This window comes from Lissotriton vulgaris, chromosome 4_1 (assembly GCF_964263255.1).
Source record: "Lissotriton vulgaris chromosome 4_1, aLisVul1.2, whole genome shotgun sequence".
Lineage (NCBI taxonomy): Eukaryota > Metazoa > Chordata > Amphibia > Caudata > Salamandridae > Lissotriton > Lissotriton vulgaris.
This window is the reverse complement of record NC_141691.1, coordinates 291,767,285-291,794,531: the sequence shown is the minus strand read 5'-3', so window position 1 is coordinate 291,794,531 and position 27,247 is coordinate 291,767,285.

Sequence of the window (27,247 nt, the reverse complement as noted above, 5' to 3'; positions counted from 1 at the left end):
TGGTGTTGTAGTGGTGCTGAGTGGTGCTGTGGTGATGCCCATTGGGGCTGTGGTGGTGCTGAGTGATAAAGGGATGGTGCTGAGTGGTGCTGTGGTGGTGCTGAGGGATGATGTGGTGCTGCTGAGTGATGCTGTGGTGGTGCTCAGTTGTGCTGTGGTGGTGCTGAGTGATAATGTGGTGGTGCTGAGTGATGCTGTGGTGGTGCTGAGTGATGCTGTGGTGGTGCTGAGTGATGCTGTGGTGGCGCTGAGTGGTGCTGTGGTGGTGCTGAGTGGTGCTGTGGTGGTGCTGAGTGATGCTGTGGTGGTGCTGAGTGGTGCTGTGGTGGTGCTGAGTGGTGCGGTGCTGAGTGATAATGTGGTGGCGTTGAGTGATGATGTGGTGGCGTTGAGTGATGCTGTGGTGGCGCTGAGTGGTGCTGTGGTGGTGCTGAGTGGTGCTGTGGTGGTGCTGAGTGATGCTGTGGTGGTGCTGAGTGATGCTGTGGTGGTCCTTAGTGGTGCTGTGGTGGTGCTGTGGTGGTGCTGAATGGTGCTGTGGTGGTGCTGAGTGGTAATGTGGCGCTGAGTGATAATGTGGTGATGCTGAGTGATGCTGGGGTAACGCTGAGTGATAATAAGGACTCTAGGGTCAGATCTACAACCGTTTTTTACGGTCGCAAACAGGAAAGCACTCCATTTGCAACCACAAAAAAGGGCGGTGGGATGTAAAAACGCCATTTTGCGAGTAGGTGACTTGCAAAATAGTGTTTGCAAGTCGCTATTAGGAAGGGGCATGCCAAGGGTGTCCCTTCCTAATTGCGAATCAGAAGGGTATGTACCATTGTTTTGCAACCGTATTTGTGGTCGCAAAAATCACTCACAGTTTATTGTCTAGTTCAAGTATGTGGAATCCCTATCGCAATTGTCGCTTCACTTATAGGTACGAGACACCTCTGACATGATTAGAAAATGTTGATACTGTCAATAACATCATGGTGACCCTTGAGTGGTGTTGTTGCATACAAATATCCTGCATATGATGCCACTAAAATAGTGAATCTGGTTCTCATCAATAATACATAATTTCTTCCCATTGATTCCATCCCGAAATGTGTTGAGCTTGTTCTTGATAACAACATTTTTGTATGTACGGGTTGTACTTATAAACAGATCAAATATCAGGACCCACAAACCTCAGCACCCTCTCCGAAAACCAATGAGCAGAGACTGGAAAAAGATATCAGAAGACTAGTGGAACAATGCTCTGTGCTCCCACCTCCCAGACTCTACACTCGACCCAAAACAAACTGCAAAAAACATCTCCCAGTAGATCACAGAATGTGCTGACACTATCACCCCTGCCAAGTCAGTCAAGGTCAAAGGATCAACCAAAAGAGCTAGCTGGTTCCCCAAGAAACTGCAATCCACCAAGTGGAAATGTTGGCAACTAGAAAGGAAGTGGCACCTCAGCAAAAGACAGAAGACATCACCACCTTCAGGACAACTCTCAGCCAGTACCACGGCCTCCTGATAGAAATTAAACCATAGCAGACTGCATTTAAGTCAGTTTAAACCACTGCAAGGAACTCTTCTTCATTGTAAAGGAGTTCTCCAACCTCTGCCACATTACTCCCTCCCAGGAACTGTGCAACAACCTTGTTGATTTCTTCTACAACAAGATCCCGGCCTGTGGTATTGGGTTCTCCAGGCCTACATACTCCGCAGAAATACCCTCTACACCATAATAGATGTTGGCACGGAAACTAGAAAATGCAAAAGACAAGTTTATTAAGACCCCATGGGGTGGTGGTACATTCCTACAGCACCCTTCGGTAATGCAAGAAGTATCACACCAAACATCGGTGCACGTCCTTGTTTTATACAGTTTACAGTAATAAAAATGTAGGCGGAATACAATTACAGAGTTTTAGGTACATATATGGTCATTTTTGGAACACAGCCAACTCATGGGAGGAGCTATAACACCACTGGTCAGTTTGGCGAAACATTCCTAAGTGATGACTGTTCAGACTAAACTGCGCATGTGTGAGCTTGACCAATACTAAAAATAGCCTGTTGCTGGGCAAACTCGAGTGGTCAGTGGTACAGAGGAAGGACAAAAGGGCATGCTGACCACGAGGCAGCGCATTCATCTCAAATGGCCGCCGATACATACAAAATGGCTTCCGACAACCATAGTCAAGATAAGGGAAAATACGTGTAGCAAAGCTTAACGCTAACCCGCTCACCGTCAAATTACGACAGACGACCCTTTTTACCGTTTAGCTGAAGCTACCTCATAGTGGACGTAATCTGGGTACTCATCTTCAATATCAATGGACATGATTTGTGCTACTTCTTTATGAATCATTTGTTCATTTTTAGCAATAGCTCGTTTGGATGGAATACAAGCAGAAAGGCACATAGAACATAGTACAGGGCCACACTGAATGCAAAGGCATAAAAAGAATAATATCCCAATTATTACACATAGAATCGTCAGCAACTTCCAACCCCAAGTACTAAGTAATGACCAAAACCACACCGAGAATGTACATGTACCATTATCAGGATGTATCTCAGCAGCAATTTTATGTAATTTCGATATTGCATCATACACGGAAGGTGAATTATCTGGCACGTATACACAACAACTACTTCCGATAATACGGCATGCTCCTCCACGATCAGCTAATACTACGTCTAATACCATACGGTTTTGGAGCGTTACAATTCTGGTAATCTGGAGTTCCTCTGTTAAGTTTCCTAAAGCAAAAGCTGTCTCATTAGCAACAGCTTCTACAACACGTGTCAACCGTCTTATTTTTCGACTGTTCAAAGCAGCTCCAACAAATGAAAAGAGGCCTAAATTAAAATCAACATATTGTTGTAGCGCAGTGTCGGTCTGGTCAATATCTTCAAGAACTAGTGCTCTCTTCACTCTATTCAATATGAAATCATGGTACAGAATATCATTATTATGATACATAGGTGGGGCAATAAACACAGGGGGTAATACAAAAGATATATAACATGTTTCTAACCATCCTATAGGAAGACGGTGATAGCCTTTATTTCCACATATGAAGTACGTATTTCGGGAGGCCACAAATGTAATGCCATTTGGAGTGTCAAAGGTAAGAGTGGTGTTGCATTCACTTCTTCCTACTGGGATTGTACCTTTATTACGAACACAAAGATCAGCTTTTGTATCGATAACAGTAATTACATGTGAGCTGGACATATTTATATTCCTTTGATTACTATAAATTCGTGGTGCTGACACGTTGTCGGGGCGGTACTCCTCCCATTCAAACTTAGTTCCTTCAGCTTGTGGATAGCCATCCTGATCGTTGAAGCAGATTTTGTTGAGTCGAAAAAGTAGCCCACCTTTCGGTGGCCATCGCAAAGTGAATAAAAGTGTGTACCAGGCATTACAAGAGCCATTATGGGAGAACGGGAGTGGGATAAGTGGTGTGCCCCCTTTCTTTTGATGTCCAGGCAACATCCCACATACCCAGCAGTTCGAAGTATTAGTCATATTGTGGGTGTGATGCAGAATCTGAATAAAGCTGTTATTCAAATAAGTCTGTCTATGGCGTTCTTCATGATAAGGCAGAGTAAAATGAAAATGTTCCGATGGAATCGGGGTAGTTGGCAATAAATGTTCTCTTACTGGCACCAAAAGTTCTACTACCCAAGCTATCACAGCTATCACAACAATTGTCAAAACAAATAGTACTGCAGCAAGAATTCTCTTGTTTCACACTGCAGAAGATGCCATAGTTCAAAGTTCAAAATGTCTAAAAAAAACACTAAAAAATAAAAATATGAGTGCTGAGCTCCGAGGTAGCCGTTGGTTTCTTCTCCGAGATTCAAGACGGGTGTCGCTACACTTGGCAGAACAGATTCCCCCCCTTGATATTCCCGGCTTCCGTTTCACAAACCCCAGAGCGGTAAGTCAACCAGTCTCGCACAAAAAAAAACTGCTTATCGTGGTCGTAGGTTGTATCTCTCTTTTCCAGAAACAGTGTGGTCCGGGAAGGCTCCCTCCGATTCAACAGCCGTTACAGCTGGGCTCTTCTCCTCGTCCAAGATGTCTCGATAATCAGACAGCACAGTTGGGCTCACCAGATCCGGAGAGACAAGGCGGCAGTGAGTGGAATGCACCCACCGCTTCCTGTTGGTGACTCGCACAGCCGTTCAAGTTGTGAGAAGCACTTGCTCGGGGCCACACCACCTCGGTTCCAAGCTGCTTGTTCTCTCGAAGGACCTGACCATCATGTGGTCACCAGGACGAAGATTGTGAGCCTCTCCAATGGAATTATCGGGGAGCGCTTCTCGAACCTGTTGATGAATAGAAAGTAAATCATTTGTTAATTGTGCCAAATAATTGTTCATCATTATACAAGGCACATCATGTAACAATCGAGGCTTAGGAACTCCCCATATATTCATAAGCCGTCCAAACACCACTTCATAGGGTGTGAGGCCAGTTCGGGAATGGGGCACTGATCTGATGGATAGCAATGCTAATGGCAGAGCAACCGGCCATTTCAAAGACGTAGATGCCACAATCTTTGCTAGCTTTAATTTCAGAGTAGCATTATACCTCTCCACTAGACCTGCTGACTGGGGATGAAATACAGCATGAAACTTTTGCTGAATTCCCAATCCCTTCATTACATATTCCACAATTTTCCCAACAAAATGAGGACCGTTATCGCTCCACAAAAATTTACAAACACCGTAGCGAGGGAAGTACTCTTTGAGCAAAACCTTAGCTGTTGTCAACGCTGTATTATCCTTCGTGGGGAAGGCCTCAATCCATTTGCTGAAAGCGCACACCACCACTAATACATACTTAAGGTTATTACAACGCTCAAGCTGGATGTAATCCATTTGCAGTACTTCAAATGGTGCAGTAGGTGGAACGAACCCTCCTTTCGGAGTATGCGTCCCTTTTCCAGGATTGTGCTGCAAGCATATCAGACAGGTCTGCACTACTCTTTTGGCCGTATTGGCAATCTCAGGATGCTCCCAAACTCGCGTTAGCAATCGAGTAATTGCAAGAGCTCCAACATGTGCCAATCCATGTGTCATTTGAACCATTGCTTGCAAGTAAGCTGCAGGCAATTTCCATCTTTCCATATCTTTGCTTCGCCAACAACCCTCATCATCCAACACTCCCTCTGCCGCCCAAGTTGCAAGTTCTGCTTCAGATGCTGATTTCTGAATATCTAATATCTCCTCTCTAGCATCATGCCATCGCTCAGCCTGTGATTTCACGACATACATTGGCGAGGCATTTCGTAACATAGCAGTTTCTCTCGCTACGCTATCTGCAAAAGCGTTTCCTTGTCCCACTTTGTCAATGACCTTTTTATGTGCACTGCATTTTATTATCGCCACTTTCTTTGGACAAAGTAACGCATTCAAAAGATCACGCACTAGTTCTCTGTGCATGATATGTACTCCATGCGAAGTCAAAAACCCACGCTCTCTTCAGAGTAGGCCAAAGTCATGTGCTACTCCGAAGGCATACCGGCTGTCTGTGTAGATATTCACACATAAGCCAGCACTCAATTCGCAGGCTCTTGTCAGAGCTATTAGTTCCGCTGCTTGGGCCGATTTCTGTGGTATTCGTGCTGCTTCTACCACTGCCTTAAGTGTCTTGATCGCATATGCTGCAGAAGTTGTACCATCTGGCAGCCTCAAACATGATCCATCAACCCACAGTTCCCCATCCACATCTGAAAGTGGCGTATCCTGTAAGTCGACATGACCCTTTGTTTGTTCTTCAGTCAGGAAAACACAATCACGGTGTTCTTCCTCCTGACCCTCAGCAACTGGATACGGCAATAAAGTAGCAGGGTTCAGAGTAGCACATCTCTTTAGTGTGATGTGGGGCGCCAACAGTGTGAGCTCATATCCTGTTAAACATGCGCTCGTGAGGTACTGAGTCTTTGTTTGGTTTAGTAGAGCATCTACCACATGGGGAACTAACACCAGCAATTTGTGTGACAAAACTATTCCCTCACTCTGACGTATGGCCACTGCTGTTGCTACAACTGCTCTAAAACACCCAGGTAATCCTCGTGCCACAGGATCAAGTATTGCCGAAAAGTATGCGCAGGGCCTCTGCTTATCCCCGTGTGTCTGCACTAACACTGACAATGCACACCCATCTTTCTCATGTACATACAACGTGAAAATCTTCGTGTAATCCGGTGTTCCCAACACTGGTGCAGAACAAAGGGCTTGCCTCAATTGTTCAAAAGCATTCTGACATTCATCTGTCCATTCAAGAGGCATTGGTGTAGTTTTGGACAATAATGCTAACAGAGGTTTTATAATGTGCGAAAACCCCATTATCCACTGTCTACAAAAGGACGTTAAACCTATGAAGGCACGCACATCTCTCTGAGTAGGGGGGACTGGTGTATCTAAAATTGCTTGAATTCGATCAGATGTTAATGCACGTCCCTCCTTAGACAAAAGATGACCAAGGTAGGTCACCTTTGGTCTACAATATTGCAACTTTTTCCTAGACACTTTGTGATTATTTTGAGCAAGGAAAGAGAGCAAAGCAAGAGTACTCTCCTCACACTGTGCATACGTGTCTGCAGCAAGTAAAATATCATCGACATATTGGATGAGAGCTACTCTAGACTGCATATCAAAAGAATCAAGCTGTCTTTTTAGAGCCTGGCTATAGATGCTAGGACTTTCTGTATAGCCTTGAGGAACTCGACAAAATCTATACGATTTATTATTTAATGTGAAGCCAAACAGATATCTGCTATCGGGATGGATGGGAATGGAAAAGAAGGCGTTCTTGAGATCTATTACAGAAAACGTGGTAGCAGTGGGTGGGATCAAAGTAAGTAAGGTGGTGATATCAGACACTACAATTTTGTTGATTTCCCTCAAATCAATAATAAATCGATAGACTTTGTCATCAGTATCTTTCTTTAAGATCAGAAGAATCGGACTGTTACAGACATTGTAGGTAACCTCCTCCACCACTCCTGCAATAATCAAATCCTGAACAATGTGAGTCAGGGCAATTTCACCTTCCCTAGAGATTTTGTATTGTGGTACAAGTGGCAGAGACACACCCTCCTTAACAGTTATTCGAATAGGTGGAATGAGCATCTGTCCCACATTCGTGTCCGATGTAGCCCATAACGTGTGTGGGAGAGAGGCTAACGCTTCAATTTCTTGCATAGTACACAGTCTCTCTACATCTGGGTAATTATCGTTCAAGATAACCCGCACTCCTTCAGGGGCACAATGTATCATTGCTCGAAAGTATTTAAGCAAATCTATACCTATAATATTGTCTGGAGTATTTGGTGACAATAAAAACGGGCATGGACCAAAGAATCTGTCAATATAAAATGTAAGGGGTTGTGACAATGGGCTAAGAGAGGGTGTTCCATTGAACCCTATAGATGTAATCATTTCGCCAGACAGGGGAGCCCTTGGAACCAAGTTTTTAGACAGAGCACTACGAGTAGCTCCTGTATCCACCAGGAACTGATTGGTAGAACCCAAAGCGCCCGCTGATACATATGGACCTCTTTGATCTACTGGTATTTCAACCGATTTCACACCCCTTCCTACGCACTCCTATGCATGCACATAATCCTGAGATTCCACATTCTCACCCTCAGATATCTGGTACTGATTCCGTCGGTCAAAAGTATTACGATCATCCTGACCACGACCCCTCGCCTCAAACCTACCACAATCACTTGCTCAACCCCTCGCTCCCGAATAAGTATTCTGTGTCCTTCCACCTCCTCGACCACGCTGATTACGTTGCTCACGAAGCACCGGACAATCTTCAGCCCAATGCCCAAACTCTTTACAGTATGCACATTGATCCTCAGCGATGTCTGTACGACCATAAGACGTACCATACCCTCCTCGCCTGCCTCTATCATTCCCTCTTGGCTGCGTAGCACGAACCTGAGCCAACATCACCTTCGTCTTTAACTCATTCGCTTTCTTATCAGTACTTTCTTTGGCCTCTAATTCCTGTCGCTCATAATACTGAGCCATAGTCAACAAGGATGCAGGGGTCGCCGTGGTCCAGTAACTTTCACTAGTTTTCAAACGTTTTGCAATCTCCGGCAGGAAATTAGCCACATACTTATCAACAAACAAATGCCTACCCGTGTCATCCGTCAATAATTTCCCACTGTAATCGTGAAACGCTTCTTCAAAACGTGAGAAGAAGTCAGACACCGACTCATCCTGTTTCTGTTTGCAAGAGGCTAACATAGTCCAATCAATCTTTTTAGGGGGAACAAGCGTTTTTAGTTTATTCAAAATAGCTGTTGGGAGATCTAGTATTAATTGACAAGGCTTACATGCAGGCTCTCTGTCTAAATCAGCTTGGGCTAAAACTTTCCAATCCGCTCCCAAAACCGCTTGGTCATAAAACTTACGAATCGCTCTCCACATATCAGGGGGCAATATTAACCCAAAGAAAAGATCAATATCAACCAGTGTCATAACACATGAAGAAATAGCCCCCTCCACTCCTTCATAGAAAGCTGCCGGATTTTTACGGGGATCGGGTAAAGCATTTTTCAATGCCATAACATCTGCTCTATTCCAAGGTGTATATACCCAATTATATACAAAATAACCCTTTGCATCCCCGGACGATTTATCGTCACTTGTACCTTGCCCTTTAGGGGGGACACACAAAGGTGCCGCTTCACGCATAGGCATAACATGAACTGTAGAACGCTTATCTGCTCCAAAGATAGAACACTCTTTGGATTGCTCCGTCGACCCCGGCGCAGGCACGTCTGATGCTTTTCGTGCTTCCCATAATCTGGACACCTCATCCCATAGCTGGACCAACCGTCGGAAAAATTCATCCGCATCTGCAATAACAAATAAACCTTTACTCATATTCTCACGATGAACTGATATATCCTTAGGCTCTAAATCAGTTGAATGTTTCCTAAATCGTTCTACAACTTCATCTCCAAAAGCGCTTAAAAAATACAACTGTTCTCGCTCTGACCACTTACTCATTTCATCTTTAATCTCTGACATAGTTATTTTGTTCAAATTAAGTTTACATGAAAAACTGCGCAATTCCGCAGTTACACTAGCAGATAACCTCATACTCTTACTCCCTCGGCCATCGTCGTCCGAGTCCTCGTCTGGAGCCGTAGGTAAAACATACGGAGGCGGGCACCGATCTAATAATGAAAAATCATCAACTTCGTTAGTAAGGACAGGATAAAGCGGACGCCGAATAGGAAATTGACCACTCGTTTGCAAATTACATTCCCGTGCCTCCCTCTCTTTCTTCTCCTGCAGCTCCTTCTCCTCCAGCTGTAAAGCCTTATCTCAAGCAGCCTTACGCTGCTCTTTTTCCGCCAAGGCTATTTCACACTTCATTCGTTCACGCACTGCTTTCTCCCACATTCGTACACAATCAAACATGTCTTGTCTAGACCTGCGCTGAAACAAATATTGCTCCACAAACTGAACCTTTCGTAAATCAAACGACCCATGTAGTGGCCATTGCAACTCGGGATCAGATCTGGTGTACTTATTCCATAATTTACTGTATAATATAGGGGGAAGACCGAATTTTGACATACATCTCCCAATTGGGAGTCCCCTCTGGGGGAGCCGGCTGAGATTCATTTAATCGATAAGTGGTACAATTTCCAAGACAGCACATTCCTCGAAGTGTGCTTAAAACAGGCATGTTCAAAAAGTATCACGGAAAACGTGATATCACAAAAATGGCACGTAATATGCTCCACACAAATGTGCCGGTCAAACACAAACAAATTTAGAGAAATATCTCTACATGCCTGCCTATGTGAAGTGCACTGCACATATAGTTCAAATCATAGGATCAAATGTTAGCTAACTCAAAACATATTCAAAGAGCCACAGTAAGCGTCCGTAGACTATCTTACCAATCACAAGCTTACCAAATTCTCAGATATCCAGGTTCCAACTGCCAAGCTCTTTGATCAAATCAGCCAAACCGGCACTGTACGACAACTCGAACGAGCAGGATCTCAGTCGAGGACCGGCGCCACCTGGAAGGTCAGATCAGAAGGAAAGGAAGAAAACACCGTGTGTGCCAAGACTCGGGTCACTCAGTGGCAGCGTACGCGTCCTTGGCGAGTTTCCAATCCTTCGTCACGACCTCTCCTTCGGGCATCCGAGTCGCCGATGAGTCCCTTCGTGGTCGCCAATTTGTGGCACGGAAACTAGAAAATGCAAAAGACAAGTTTATTAAGACCCCATGAGGTGGTGGTACATTCCTACAGCACCCTTCGGTAATGCAAGAAGTATCACACCGAACATCGGTGCAAGTCCTTGTTTTATACAGTTTACAGTAATAAAAATGTAGGCGGAATACAATTACAGAGTTTTAGGTACATATATGGTCATTTTTGGAACACGGCCAACTCATGGGAGGAGCTATAACACCACTGGTCAGTTTGGCGAAACATTCCTAAGTGATGACTGTTCAGACTAAACTGCGCATGTGTGAGCTTGACCAATACTAAAAATAGCCTGTTGCTGGCTAAACTCGAGTGGTCAGTGGTACAGAGGAAGGACAAAAGGGCATGCTGACCACGAGGCAGCGCATTCATCTAAAATGGCCGCCGATACATGCAAAATGGCTTCCGACAACCATAGACAACCATAGTCAAGATAAGGGAAAATACGTGTAGCAAAGCTTAACGCTAACCCAATCACCGTCAAATTACGACAGGCCAGCTTCGAAAACTTCTACGGACAACTCTCCACTTCTAACAGTATCAACTAGCTCACACCCTCAACCACAAACCCCAGAGACCTGCTCACCAACTGGAACCTCCTCACCATGCAAGACATAAGCTCCATCATGACCTCAGTGCACTTGGGAGCACCCACGGTCCCTTTCCCCCACTACATCTTTAACCTGGAAGCAAGACAATTGACGATGAGCTCAGGAAAGTCCTGAAGACCTCCATCACCTCAGGCTCCTTCCCTGAGTACTGGAAACATGTGAAAGTGAGGCCCCTCCTGAAAAAGCCATCTGCCCACCTAGCTGAACCAGTCGAACCAAAGAACTAATAGCCCATCTCTCTGCTTCCCTATCGAGCAAAGGTCCTCAAGAAAGTCATCAACCAGCAACTCACCCAACACCTAGAATACCACAATTTCCTGGACAGCTCCCAATCCAGATTCAGAGCTACTCACAGCACAGAGACAATCCTGATCCCAGCCGCTGATGACATTAGAGCCATCCTGGGCCACAGAGAAATGGCAGCCCTCAGCATCCTGGAGCTGCCAGCCTTTGTTTGACACCGTCTCCCATAACATCTTGATCAACAGACTCCACCACATTGGGATCCAGGGAGGAGACATCAAATGGATTACTGCATGCCTCACCTATAGAACCCAAAGGGTCTGTCTTCCACCATTCACCTCGGAGCCCAAGAAGATCATCTGCGAAGTCCCCCAAGGGTCGTCCCTCAGCCACACCCTCCTCAACACCTACATGACCCCCTGGCTGACACCACAAAATCACACATCCTCCCTTACAGCGACAACACTCGGCTCTTCCTCTCACCATTCGAAGACCCCTCAACCCCCAATGCCAACTTCCAGAGATGTATGATGAACATCGGGGACCTGATAAAGGACAGCTACCTCTAACTCAACACGGACAAGATTGAAATCCTTATCTTTGGGAACAACACCTTGCCTTGGAATGACACATGATGGCCCGTGGAATTTAACCTGCTCCCTACCCCAAAAGACCAAGCCTGCATCTTCGGCATCATCTTGGATCGCAAGCTATCCATGAAGAAAGAAAACAATGCTGTCTAGTCCTCCTGCTACCACACCCTTTGCATGCTCTGCAAGATCTTTAGATGGCTCTCAGTCAACACCAGAAGGACCGGCATGCAGGCCCTCATCACCAGAAGACTGGACTATAGTTAAACATACTATAAGTAGGAATGACTGCACGCCTCCTGAAGAGACTCGAGACACTACAAGTCTCAGTGGCAAGACTCATCCTCTACCCTCCCCAGAAGGATGAACATCACACCCCACCTCAAGAAACTATACTGGCTCCAGATCCAAATGAGATGCCAGTTCAAGATGCTGACCCACGCTTATATGACCTTGCACAAAAAAGGACTAGCATACATCAACAATTGGCTGACCTTTGACCAACCCACCTGACACCTTCGCTCTGCTTCCCTCACAAACACCCCACATATACACCGAACCAACAGTGAAGGATGCTCCTTTTCCCAAGTAATGCCCAAGCCATGAAACAATCTCCCTTTCACCTCATGACCACCCTCACTTCAGCAATTCAGGAAAGAAATCAAGACCTGGATGTTCGAATGAACAAACCACCATGCAGAAGCCAATATCTCCTGTGCCTTGAGACCCTCAAAGGTGATTTGCCACGCTTTATAAATGTTAGATTGATTGATTGAATGACTTTGCATTTAATACGTACTACGTTTTGATTTGGAACAAGTAGACATTTCACTTTTTGTGTCTGAGAAATTGTAATAAAAAATTCTCTTTAATCGTAAAGTCAGATTTTAAGTTACAAGTTTGAAAATGGCACTTTTAGAAAGTTGCTGTTTTCCTGCTCTAACCATTTGATGCCTGCAGCTTGTTCCTGGGTGAGATGACTGTGTGTAGTTGGCAATTGAACTGTGTTTATTCTTTCTTGAGAGTCACACAATAGAGGGATTACGTGTGCCTGGATGGGCTATCAACTTGCAGTATGTGGAGGGAATGCTGGGCACAGCCCTACCTGCAAATTAATAGGCTGTGCTCTGCCTTCAGGTAAATCAGCAGACAGTTTTAGTCTAGAAGAGATGACATAATAAGTGACGGTATCAACATCTGTGGAAGTTAGAAAGCAGACTCAATGTAAAAACAATAAGCGTTCAATAGTAAGGAATCACCTAATTATTAACTTTGCTTTTTAAGCATCAGGAAGACAATATGAGAAAGTATGAAATAAACATACCTCTTTTAAAATGAGAGCAGGTAACGTAGAGGCTAAAGGAAAAAACAGAGAACAATATTGTTCCAAGATGGCGTGACCCTGGGGCATGTTATTGTTTCACAAAGAGATCCAAAAACGGTATAGTTTACATAATTCCTATGCTCTTTAGAATTTATGCTTAAGGAAATAAATAAATAATCAATATAATGATGTATAAATTAATATACTCACCAAACCGGAAAATATGAAATATAATATCATAATCCCTGTGTTTTTGTCAAATGAAGATTGCATTTATGAATAAACAGAACATTAATAATAACATGATAACATTGAAATAGGTAAAAGATCTGTCATTAAATAGGGCAAACTTGCATGCGAGGCTTAATAGTTCAATAGCCAAGGGCTCCACTCCAATATGGCAGAACATTCCTAGCTAAATGAAAAACATATCGTAAGACCGCCCACAGACGTAATTTTAAGACGCCTGTCCAATTAAATTTTACTAGCTTTAAAAACGACCCCGGTCTCGGCAAGTCGACTATTGCAGGCAGAACGAAGGAGTATAGCGTACCAAGGTCGGAAGAGCTATATAGGTAAGAAGAGTACGCAGTCAGAGCAGAGGCCTCGTAGGAGGGCGTTCTTGCATTTTGTTCCCCTATAGGTTTATATATTAGACTAAAGTAGCAGAGAGCATTTATTCGCCCTGGTTCATAATATTAAAAGGGTGGTTAAAATACGTAGACATCTGTAGTTACAATAAGCTCTCCCCTAATATATTTATGAACTAATGGGAACTGACGAAGGGACATACAAAGTGGGCGGGCCAAGATGTTAGCGACTGGAAACAGTCGCTAACATCGCTATCTCCTAGTACCAACTTTTGGAGATATTCGCGCTAAGCTGAGCTCTCTTCTGTGTGGATCTGCAGTGCTGCTATCACAATGTTAAGTGTTGAATTATTTCCAATCCTCTTTTGTGAGCCTGAATATATACAGGAATGACGTTATTCAGCTCTACTGGCACACTTTTTTCTGGTTTTGGTAAAAGCATTGCAAGTGATTGCTGAGAGAAAGTGGGAGGGACCTTGGGAGATGCTTTTGCTTTGCCAGGGTGAAAACCTTCTTTCAGCTAAATAGTCAAGCCCACAATCTCAGCTGCAGCAATAATCTCTGAAAATACTAATCTCTTTTAGTGTCGCCTGTGCTTAACCGGTCAGCGGAATAAAAACACAGGTTGTGGGAGGAGGGGGAGAAATGGACTTGGCAAGTATTGTCAGGGACCTGAGGAAGCAAGGAACTGCAGGACAGTGGTAAGTGCAGGGATCAAGCAACAGCCTAGAGACAGACTCTAATTGCATGCCTTCTTATAGAGTGCTGTTACTAATGTTTTTTTAAAAAGTACCCCGAGAAGCACATCACCAGAGGAAGGACTCTGCAAACATCAGGAAGCTGTAGTTTTTCCATGCTCCATGGAATGGTGAGTAGTTAAGGAAAAACTGAAATATGGAAACAACAACCAATCAAAAGTAAAAAAAAAATTTGAGTGAACCTCAAGCCAACCAAAAGTAAGTAATGAGTAGAGTCTAAGCCTTTTTTAAGTCTGTTTTTTGTTTATAACAGATCTCGCAGCAACAGCACATGTGCACTAAATATAGGACCCAATACACTCTTCAATTCACTTTCTAGACCTGCAGAATGACTTTCAGTGGACTATCTGCAACTGTGGCCTGCTGGGTGCTCCAGAAGACTGCTTTGCTGCTTGGAGCCTCCCTTGAACCCTCAGAGGCCAGCTCTGCTGCTTGAGAACTGTTCCGCTGCTTGAACACAGGACTACCAGAGTGACTCCAAGGCCTAATTGGCTGGCCTTTTGATCAGAGCCTCATGGACAGAAAGGGCTTCAACTATTTTAACCCTGCATCAGGACCCAGGCTGAGTGAGTCCCCACCTCTCATGTGCTGCCCCTCTTGTCCTAGTACCTTGGTGGTAGTGCCTAAGATGCCCAGATAGCCAATAGCCAAAAACCTGGGACTTAAAACGTTTTTAAAACCCCAGTTTAACCAATAACCCAATTTCTCACATTCCCGTTAAATGTTTTGGTATTTGCCTCCATAATTCTGAGTGGACAGAAGTCATAGGAAAGAGACACATTAGCAGGCTGAGACATCCTGAGCTGACTGATTTGGCTACCAGATCCAGAGAGCATTGTAGCATTACTTACAGCAGAGTTTCTGTAAATCCCAAAATGTTTGGAAATGTAGTTCAAGGTTAACATAATTATGATCACAGTTATTGGGAAATACAATTGACATGCTTTTACAATAATACATTTTGATGGGGGGGGCTTGCACTTCAGAACTACAAAAAATATAGTAAGAAAGATAAAATCAAAATCCACTCTCCTGAGTAGCAGACAACAAACAATTCTCCATTACAATCTTTGCACTTTATAATACATCAACGGCCCAGTAGTTTCACCCTAGAATAAATCCTAGAGAAATTAAAAAAATAAATGCTCACTGTAACATGTTTGCCTTTAAAGATGAGTTTGTCAGTCAAAAGTAAGACATCTTTGGAATATTGCTTACTGTCCCCAGCAATGTTTGCCAAGTTTGAAGCTCCTTGTTGTGATGCACTTGGTATACAATTGGCAATATGTTTTAAAATATGCCTGATGTACTCTTTTTGATGAGAGAGGGCATAAGGCAAACCAAATGACAAGCTTTTTTTGATAAGAATTATTCTGGAAATTCCCACCAACAGCCATATGTACATAGAATGCATTTAGTAAAATTGATCACAATTTGTGCACCAACCTTAATCTGCAAATCAATCATATAATAATAAGTTAGTTCACAAAATACTAAATCACAATAGGTCGCAAGTCAACCTTTATCAAGAATTCTAATGATAACATTTGCAAATTGTGACCCACTACAATTTGCGGTTAGCACGGGGATGGTGGCATGCTGGGGTTAGCAGACTATCATGTCTGTAATTACTTTTAAACAAAGCAGTCCTTTTTTTAATTGCAGCTCATTTATGTGTTTACAAAAATGAAAAGTTTCAAAAACTGCTCTAAGGACCACTGTCTACTCCCAAAAATGGTTTTGTCAACCAATGAAGAAGTGGTGATGCCACAAAGGAGAAGTAATTCCTTGGGGTTCTCTAACAGTCTGTAAATGGATTACCACCACCGTTTCTGTGTCCATTAAAATATTAATGTTTTGAGATCGTATTTCATCCACAAAACATTAATACATACCATAAGAAATCAATCAATCAATCAATAGTACTTGTAGAGTGAGAATTATCACTAAGGAAGGATTTCAAGACCTGGCTCTTCGACCGAGACCTGAAGCCTAGCTCCTAGATACCCCCCGGGGAGACTCCAGTGCTGTGCTGCAGGTCTCACTAGAAGAGCCAGTGCTTGAGTTCCTTCCTGAATGGGTTCAGGGAGGGTGGGGTGTGGGGATGGAGAGTAAGGGTGTTCCAGGCTTTTGGCAGTGAGAGAATGAGCGTCCTCCAGTGCAACCGTGGTGAGTGTGTGGAGGCTGTATGAGGGCAAGGTGTGCAGGTTTCTGTATGGTTGGTGGAAGGTAATGCATTGATTCATGTATTTTGATCCTAGGTTGTGGAGAGCTTTTGTCTGCGTGGGTCAAATGCTTTAACTGGCATCTCTTCCAGAAGGGGAGCCAGAGGAGGTCTTTCAGTCGTTGCAAATTTGTTTCCTTTTGAGCAGGTTGAGGATCAGTCTAGCTGCTGAGCTATGGATTGTCTGCAGTTTTTTTATGAGTTCAGAGGTTGAGCAGTCATACAGTGTGTTGCCGTAGTTGAGTCAGCTGGTGATGAGGACCTGTGTCACAGTGTTTCTGGTGCTGATGGGAAGCCACTTGGAGATGTTTCTGAGCATGCAGATCATGTGGAGACCTTGCTGTCTAGTATGATGCTGAGGTTGCAGGCGTGGTCTTTCAGTGTGTGGGTGGGTCTGAGAAATCATTATTTGGAAGGAAATCCATAACCATACTCCTTCCAAATGTCGATTGGGTATGGTTTCCTACCATATTCCAAATCTTTAAATAGATGTTTGTTTAAACGGTTTTGGTATTCACAAACCTTCTTATTTACCAAATCAAAGTGTTTGTGAGCACACAAATCCTTTGTACACCAACTCTCAAATTATTAAAGCAAAAGTTGGTAAGCTCTGCAGAAAATGCATTTTTTGCTTGGAGTGTACATGAGGTGATGACATAAACAGTTATCCTGCTGCCAGCACTCACAAAAGCTAATCATAATTTGATGAATGGGCTTACACAATAGACATAATACGTTCCAAATAGCATGCTTACATATGGATATTTTCTGAATGATAAAGAAAACATTAAATTCCATTAAAACACATCTTTAGACCCAGGCACTGACGGTAACCTAAATGCATTTTTTTCTTATTTTAAGTAGATCTTTAGCAATTATCCTAAATTATGTTCAGTTTCAAAAGCGTGCAACACATGGCCTTGCTAGCGCATTCATAATTATGAAGACCAGTATATGTAAGAGTAAATTGCATGCAGTAGCTTTGCAGCCACCATTACAGTCAGAATAAAAGCCATATTCATAGGCATAATGAAATACATTTTAATTATGCAAACAAAATCCACATTTAAAGTCACAAAAATGTCAATATACAATAGATCCCATACAGATGCATGTCATGGCAGTGAAAATAAATATGATTACATGCACAGATATATTTGAACTGAAGAAAACACGGCTAGAATTATGTTATATTTTGGTGTTGGAATGATAAATTAGGTAATGAAAAGCAACAAGAAAACCACTGAAATACTCCAGTTATATTTAAGGGAACTAACTATAATTTGTGGCACCATAATACACTACCTCGAAATTACATTGCGCATGACATGGTAAATAGCACAATTTGTCACCGTTCTCTGTGCCTGGGGAAGTTCTATGGGGTTGTGGCGGGTTTTCCCAAGAAACACCCATTGAATTTGACTTTGCCCCAGATTTACAAAGTTATGTAAACTTGGGGAAGTACCAAATCCGCACGACTCCTGAGTTAGGAATATGTTTATTTCTCTTAGTATTTTCCTCTTTACATCTGTGCTGCATTCTGCAACATACACGGAAAGAGAAAAACGCCTCCTAGGATTGTTTTTGTGGAGGAAGGTACCCCTTCCTCCACAAAAACAATCCTCCTTGCAATGGATGCACTCTTGCACCGTGGGGCAAGGGTGCCTACCTTGGTGCTAGACTGCCAAAACGTCATCAGCGCAGGCAGAAAGAACAGGAATGCATAGTATTGCTTAAATACAGTGCATTGCTGCCCTTTCACTTTGGGGTAGGGCAGCGCAGCAAGATGCATTGCTGCGCTACCCTACACTAAAATGCAATAAATTAGGCCCTTATTGTTCCGCAAATAACTTTGGCCCTGTTTTACAGATCTTCACAAAATTTCAAGACCTAGTTTGCCACTCACTTCAACTGCTTTCGGAAAGTTTTGTGGTGATTCATCTTGCAGGGGCCGAATAAAAGGGGGTGCCCAAACCATGTTATCCCCCTGCAATTTCCCAAAAGAATTTTAGACATGACTACAGCACAAACTGCTGAACGGAAATACACCAAATTTGCCTGCACTTCAATCAGGAAGTGGTGACAGCCATCTTGGGACTCAAACTTGGTTGAGTCCAGAGAAAAGAGGCAAATAAAAATCACGAGCAGGCATGGTAGGAATGCTGTGTCCCCCTAGGCCAAATGTTTTTTTTTAATGTTGCTGCAATCACGCAGAAGCTGCAGCAAGAGTTTAAAAAAAACAAGCACAGTCTTCCAGGTCCCTGGAGGTGGAACATGGATATATCTGGGGGAAGGGTGTGCACTTAACTGCCTTCCTGGGCCGATATTCGCCCCAGTAACCCCATCCCTGGGGTATGTCTTTTTATAAAAAGAGGGTAGGGACAAGTGGGGCCTGGACAGATATATAAGGGATAGCGGGAGCCCACTCCCTGGTCTGTGTTTGACCCCAGACACCACATTGCCCAGGACCCAGTCATGCATGAAATAGGGGGACAAAACAAATGCCAATACTGGAAATATTTATTTTTCTTTATTTTTCAAAGATCTGCTGTGATTTAAACATAGCAGTCTGTTATTTATTCTATTGTTATTTTATTATACACGTTTCTTATTTTCAGAACTTTTTTTCATTTTCTCATTTTCTGAAAGTCTTTTTTGTGCATGTACAAAATATATACAGATATACAAAATATACAAATTTATACAAAATTTACAATGACACTCTTTTAACTCCTACACAACACATCCATACCATACCTGTCACACTCCAGACGCTACAAAAACATTCACACAAATACCAAAAATTCCTCTGAGGTATAGGTCAATGTCAACAAGAAATTATAAACTTTACAAAGATTTTTTAAGACAGATTGGATGAGTCACGACTTTTCACAAAGTTCCAATGTTTCACAAAAGTTCAAATCAAGTCAGAAATTGATCTAATATCTCTAGACTTTTCATTTGTTGACAACAACCACAAAAAGATCTACGCGTTTCGAATGCCCTGATTGCGGGGTTCTCCTCAGGATCAATATGATTTCTAAAAAAGGAAAAAATACAAAATGTTCCAACATTAGACTACCTTATTTAACCAATTTCCAATTTACTGTCTAGAGCAGCCGCCAGCCGGCTAAAGCCAACATACCTTATGACTTAAGTTCAAAGTGTCTCTCTGGAACAGTGGGCGTGATGTGTTAGATACACTGAAAGCAAACACAGTACAAAAAACATTACCGACTATCCCTGCCCTATGGGAACGGTTGCTGCCTGCTATGGCTGTTGGTAATTACACTCACCTCACAAGCAATGGGTGATCGCTAGGGGTGCCTGTGGAAAAAAATGGAAAAGACCGTTGTTCTTTTTGCCGCTTCTCAGTGCTTGATACATGGATTACATTTGCCTGTTTAAACTACGACTTATCCGGTGTTAGTATCTGCTTGACTTAACCAGGCGTTCTTTGTAATCGGGGGCTTAATGTTCACGCGGCCGCCACATATCTCGAGAGATGCAATCAATGCACACAGTCCTGGAAAGAACGGCCGAAAATTAGCCAGACATTCCGTTTAAGTCTACTGGAAAGTGTTAGAACCAAACGAATTTCGATTAGCTCTAAATGGAACTCACTTGTTAGGTTTCTACGATGTTGCGTCTTCGCAGTGTAGGCAGTCAGTCCTTCAGTGCGAGCAACTACCGGTCATGTGACTATGTTTGCTCTTAAAGGGAACCAGACAATGTTTCCTTTTTAACGCTTCCAATACACAGACATGCCTACGTTTTTTGGGGGAAACGTTGGGTGCAGAGATTTACCTTGATGCACATCTTATCTCAGCACTAGTGCATGCTGTTAACTTAAACCGGATTTATATCAGGGGGACGCGTGAATTATGTGGTGTTTCTCGACACAAGGTGCATTCTGGTCATGGTAGTTGTATCTGAATGCATAGAATGGTGTAATTACCATGCCCTCGAACCCAATATATTTTACACGAAAAACATGAAGGCTCAACATGTTAGATAATGAATTTTCACAGGTTAGGTTGAAGCATTCAGGTGTTTACTCTAAAGATTTCTGAAATCTCATTCAATCCTCTGGTGGCAGTGTTAAATTTCATAATTAGGAAAGCTTCCCTTTGTGACAACCTCAAATCTACATTTCCTCCTCTAGGATAATTTTCAATTTTGGAAATGATAGTCCACGAAGGTCATTTCCATTATGTCCATGTGAAGTCCAATATTGTACCAAAGGTGCATTGGGGACATGACGTCTTATTCTCGACTTGTGCTGGGTAATTCGTTGTTGTGCCTCCTGTGTTGTTTTACCGATGTAAAGTTTTGGACATGGGCACCAAATCCCATATATTATGTTTTTTGTCAGGCAATTTGTAAATGTAAGGTGTTTCCAATGTATTCTATCAAAACTGAAGACAGACCCTTCTTCCGTTGAGGGGCAACAGACACAGTTACCACATTTGTGGTGTCCAACTATTGCAGGTAGTCCCAGCATGCCTCTTAATGTCAACTTGGGGTCTCGGGGCAATGCTGCCCTCACAATGTGATTTGCCACACTTTTTTCTTTTTGAAAAGCAAAAAGTGGGGGTTCTTGGAAATCGCTATGCAAATCTTTGACTAGATGCCAGTTTTGCATCACCATCTTACGTAGTTGGTATGTGTTGGGGCTGAAAGTAGTCACACAAACTATCCGTTTCTTTTCTTCTAAAGTTTCAATGCCATCATTTCATTGAAAAATGACAAAATGCTTACAATAAAACAAGAGGATAAAGGGGGTGCAGTAGTCCTCTGGGATATTAACAAATATAAGAAGGAAGTGAGACGCTAACTAGATGACCAGAATTGCTATAGAAAGATCACTCATAATCCGGTCAAGGACCTTCAAAATTAACTTTTTAACATCCTTCAAGAAGGCCATGAATTGGGAATTCTAGGACCTAAAGAGTTATCCTTCCTCCAAAATAGGAACCCCAGGACACCATTATTCTACGTCTTACCAAAGATACATAAAGATCCTAAGGAGCCCCCTGGTCGCCCTATAATTTCAGGGTGTGATTCACTGATTGAACCAGTGTCACAGTACATTGATTATTTTTTGAAACCACTTGTCTCCAAGGTTCAAGCACACCTAAGGGACACGACAGCCTTCATCAATCAATTAACATCGATTGAATTTGATGAAAAGAAACAGCTAATGGTTACTATGGACGTTGTGTCCTTATACACGCAAATCCCTCAACAACAGGCTCTTGAAACTTTAGAATTCTTTCTGGACCAACGAGAACAACCATGCAGAGTCCCTACAGATTACATCCTCCGATTGGCCAAATTTGCGTTGCAAAAAAATTACTTTGAATTTGACACGGAATTCTTTTTTCAAACCAAAGGGGTGGCCATGGGCTGCCCCTTTGCGCCGGAATTAGCTGTACTATTCATGGGGCTATATGAAAATCGTTTCATTGACAATAACAATCCATACTCAAAGCATATCACTAAATATATGCGATATATAGATGACGTCTTTTTTATATGGACGGAGACACAAGAAAAATTGGATGAATTCCTAACGTGGCTAAACAGGAGAACAGAAGATATAAAATTTAGTCATGAGGCAAGTAATCAATCAATCAACTTTTTGGATGTCAGAGTCTATGCAACTGATGGTACCCTTGGAACAACTTTATTCTGAAAATCGACAGATAGGAATAAGGCCCTACATTATACCAGTCATCACCCGAGAAGCCTAAAACAGAACCTCCCCTTCGGTCAGTTTCTAAGAATCAAGAGAAATTGTTCAAATAAAGAGGAATATTTGGTACATGCAAATGCACTCTTGGATCGGCTACTCGTGAGGGGATACCCCAAAAAACTCTTTAAAAACTCACTGAAAAGAGCGTGGTGGGTACCAAGGGAATCATTGTTAAAAAAGAAAACACGTCAAGAAAAGAAACAGATAGTTTGTGTGACTACTTTCAGCCCCAACACACACCAACTACGTAAGATGGTGATGCAAAACTGGCATCTAGTCAAAGATTTGCATAGCGATTTCCAAGAACCCCCACTTGTTGCTTTTAAAAAATAAAAAAGTGTGGCCAATCACATTGTGAGGGCAGCATTGCCCCGAGACCCCAAGTTGACATTAAGAGGCATGCTGGGACTAGCTGCAATAGTTGGACACCACAAATGTGGTAACTGTGTCTGTTGCCCCTCCACTGAAGAAGGGTCTGTCTTCAGTTTTGATAGAATACACTGGAAACACCTTACATTTACAAATTGCCTGGCAAAAAACATAATATATGGGATTTGGTGCCCATGTCCAAAACTTTACATCGTTAAAACAACACAGGAGGCACCACAACGAATTACCCAGCACAAGTCGAGAATAAGACGTCATGTCCCCAATGCACCATTGGTACAACATTGGACTTCACATGGACATAATGAAAATGACCTTCGGTGGACTATTATTTCCAAAATTGAAAATGATCCTAGAGGAGGAAATGTAGATTTGAGGTTGTCACAAAGGGAAGCTTTCCTAATTATGAAATTTAACACTGCCACCAGAGGATTGAATGAGATTTCAGAAATCTTTAGAGTAAACACCTGAATGCTTCAACCTAACCTGTGAAAATTCATTATCTAACATGTTGAGCCTTCATGTTTTTCGTGTAAAATATATTGGGTTCGAGGGCATGGTAATTACACCATTCGATGCTTTCAGATACAACTACCATGACCAGAATGCACCTTGTGTTGAGAAACACCACATAATTCACGCGTCCCCCTGATATAAATCCGGTTTAAGTTAACAGCATGCACCAGTGCTGAGATAAGATATGCATCAAGATAAATCTCTGCACCCAACGTTTCCCCCAAAAAACTTAAGCATGTCTGTGTATTGGAAGCGTTAAAAAGGAAACATTGTCTGGTTCCCTTTAAGAGCAAAGATAGTCACATGACCGGTAGTTGCTCGCACGGAAGGACTGACTGCCTACACCGCGAAGACGCAACATCGTAGAAACCTAACAAGTGAGTTCCATTTAGAGCTAATCGAAATTCGTTTGGTTCTAACACTTTCCAGTAGACTTAAACGGAATGTCTGGCTAATTTTCGGCCGTTCTTTCCAGGACTGTGTGCATTGATTGCATCTCTCGAGATATGTGGCGGCCACGTGAACATTAAACCCCCGATTACAAAGAACGCCTGGTTAAGTCAAGCAGATACTTCACCTACACCTACCCTGTGCAATTCAATAGCAGACTACTTTGAACAAAAAATTCAAAACCTCATTAAAGATTTTCCAGACCCCCCTGAATCCCTTTTTCAGGAAAATCTACCATCTACCAACAAAAATCCGCAGCTAAGCAAATTTGCCCCGGTCAGTCTTGACGAAACTCGCCAAGCTATCCTCTCCATCAAGTCAGGCTCCCCTTTTGATCCGTGTCCCCCTCTGCTGCTCCAAACCATAGTGGACACAGTTAACCCTACTATAAATAACATCATCAACTCTTCCCTTGCCACTGCTGCCATTCCATCTGAATGGAAACTCGCTGCCGTGAAACCCCTTAAAAAAAAAACCCTAGCTGACCCTACCATACTTTCCAACCTCCGCCCTACATCACTGCTTCCACTACTGTTCAAACTCACAGAGGCAGCGGTAAACAAACAGCTGACCACATTTCTGGAGGAAAACAACCTACTACACCCGAGCCAGGCAGGTTTCAGAGCAAAACATTCCACGGAGTCAGCCCTCCTACATACGGTGGAGACCCTCAAGACAGCAATGGACCAAGGTAAAAAAGCTGTCCTGATCCTGCTAGACCTGTCGGCGGCCTTTGATACGGTCTCACATCCCGTATTAATTGGCCGCCTGGCAGACTCGGGACTAACAGGAACTGCCCTAAACTGGCTGAAAAACTTCCTTAGCCATAGGAAGCAAGTCACCATACTGGGGAACTATCGGTCAGACGAGAAGGCTCTCAATACAGGGGTACCACAGGGCTCTAGCCTAAGCCCAATTCTTTTCAACCTGTATATGACCCCCTTGATAGAGCTCATCACCTCCTTCAACATCAGCACAATATCGTACGCTGATGACACTCAGCTCATCCTTGTTCAAGACAACACTACCACAGCTGAAGAAAATCTGAGAGACTGTCTCACCGCTACTTTTGAATGGATGAGAACTCACCACCTCAAGTGTAACTCAGGGAAAACGGAAATCCTCCCCTTTGGTCAGGACAACCTTTTTTGCCCGAAACAGTGGTGGCCCCAAGATGCTGAGGTCCCGCCAAACACAATCAAATCAGCCCGCAACCACGGGATTAAGTTTGACGAAGCCCTCTCCTTCAAGCAACAAGCAGGTACCGTGGCAGGGTCCTGCTTTAACATCATCAAGGGCCTGAGAAGGTTTTTTGACCTCCTCCCCCTGACGGCCAGGAAGACAATAGCAGTGGCCCTCATCACATCCCGTCTGGATTACTGCAATAGCATCTACGCAGGTTCCAACAAAAGTGTCCTGCACAAACTGCAGATGGTGCAGAATACTGCAGCCCGCCTAGTACTGAGGCTGCCCAGGACGTCATCTGCCTCAGCAGCACTCAGAACCCTACACTGGCTGCCTATTCATAAGAGAGTACTATTTAAAATCCTACTTATCACCTTCAGAGCCTACCACCAGTCGGGTCCCATCTATCTGTCCCAAAGGTTTGGAAGATACATCCCCTCTCGATCGCTCAGGTCCTCCAACCTGAACCTACTGGTGGTCCCCAGATTTAGGCTCTCAACCAAAGGTGGAAAATCTTTAGGTTTTTTGGGAGCTAGAGCCTGGAACAAGCTCCCCACCCAGATGCGTCTGATCCCTTCAGAAAACCTGTTTCGCAAGGCTCTCAAAACCTGGATTTTTAATGCATCTGACACCCTCGTCCTAAAACTAATTTAACTTAACACAATTCAGTCAGCCCCTTCTCCCCCCCTCCCCCTTTTAGTCGCCCTTACTTTTCCTTTCTCCCCTCCTCTGTGACACTTTTACCACTAGCGCCAAGATGCTCCTTGAAGTGTAAGTCGCGCTCTATAAAAACCGTATCATATCATATCATATCATTCCCCAGGTTTCTTAACTACATGACTGCTAAGGCAATTCCCCTCCTGTGCTGCAGAACCTCCATCCCCATTGTTCATGACGAGCTCAGCTCGTCATGAGCACACGACCAGTGTACTGCATGACGAGCTGAACTCGTCATGAGTAGCGAAGGGGTTAAATGCTGTATCTTCTAATAATTCATATACTAAGCATTTCCGTTCACTGACCTGGACCAAATCAAGTTTACTCAGGAATTTGCTAAAAATATTATATGACCCAAGAAGAAGGAAGTCATTAACAATTAAATTAGACATTTCAGCTTTGCTCAGCCATCTATCATTCCTCAAGAAATCTGATATTTTTCAGAATCCAGCATTGGCCCATTTTTGTGTTATTACTGAAGATTCCGTAATCCCGGATAGTATGATAGGGCCAGATAACAGAGTTGAGGAGTTGATTGATGGGATAGAATATCTTCTATAAAAAGCCTGCCGTTTTGGGAAAAAACACTGTACACACTTATACCGTACTAATTTCGGTGATTTGACAATTGTTAACGAGCAGTGAATCTGATTATCCTTGAAGATTAAATTCATAAAATAGTTAACAAAAAGGCTTGGTTGTAGTTCCGGCTTAAATCTGGATATATATTGTGCAGAATATGCAAAATAATAGTCCCTCATATTCGGGAGAACTCTTTCTATAAAGTGCTAAGTGCAATTCGGGAAACCTTCTTTGCCCAAAGGAAGGTTGTAAACATTGACTCTATTTTGGTAAAAAAAAGAGCTTGTTAAAATACAAGGAATCACCAAGAAGGGGAAATTGATTAGTGGAAGGACAGACATTTTAATGAGTGCAACCCTACCCAAGATGGTTAATGGAAGAGAGCTCCATCGATGGAATAAATCCTGAACTTTTTGTAGAAATGGGTCAAAATTCAAATCTTATAAGTCAACTATTTGTGCTGAGAAATAAACACCAGGATACCTCTTTGGTTTTGTATTTAAACAAGAAAGAATATCGGAGTGTAAATCAATACATGCTCCACCACACTGTATAATTTCTGTCTTTTTTAAATTTATTTTATATCCACCTAATGCCTCAAATTCCTTGAAATTCTCAAAAGTTTTTGCTAGGACCTCCTTCTCAGGCTTTATAATAAGCATGATATAATCGGCATATAGTTTCAATTTCACCATAGTTGGAAGTGGAGGGCCGATATCAATACTATTCCTAATTGCAATTGCTAATGGCAAAATAAAAAAGGCAAATAGTACCGGAGACAGAGGACACCCTTGTCTAGTCCCCCGTTTTACCATAACCTGGCCAGCCTCCGAGGTGTTAGTGATTACGTTGACTTCTGCTTTTAAATTCTGGACCAACACCGTGATTTTGGGAGGTATGCCAAAATTTTGCAGAATAAAAAATAGGGTCTCCCAGACAACTGGGTCAAATGCCTTTTCGGCATCTAAAAGGAGGACTAGAGCAGATATCCTTGAGTCTCAAAATAGTTCAATCCTTCCATTAAATAGTTTGTAGGTGTGCCAAGCT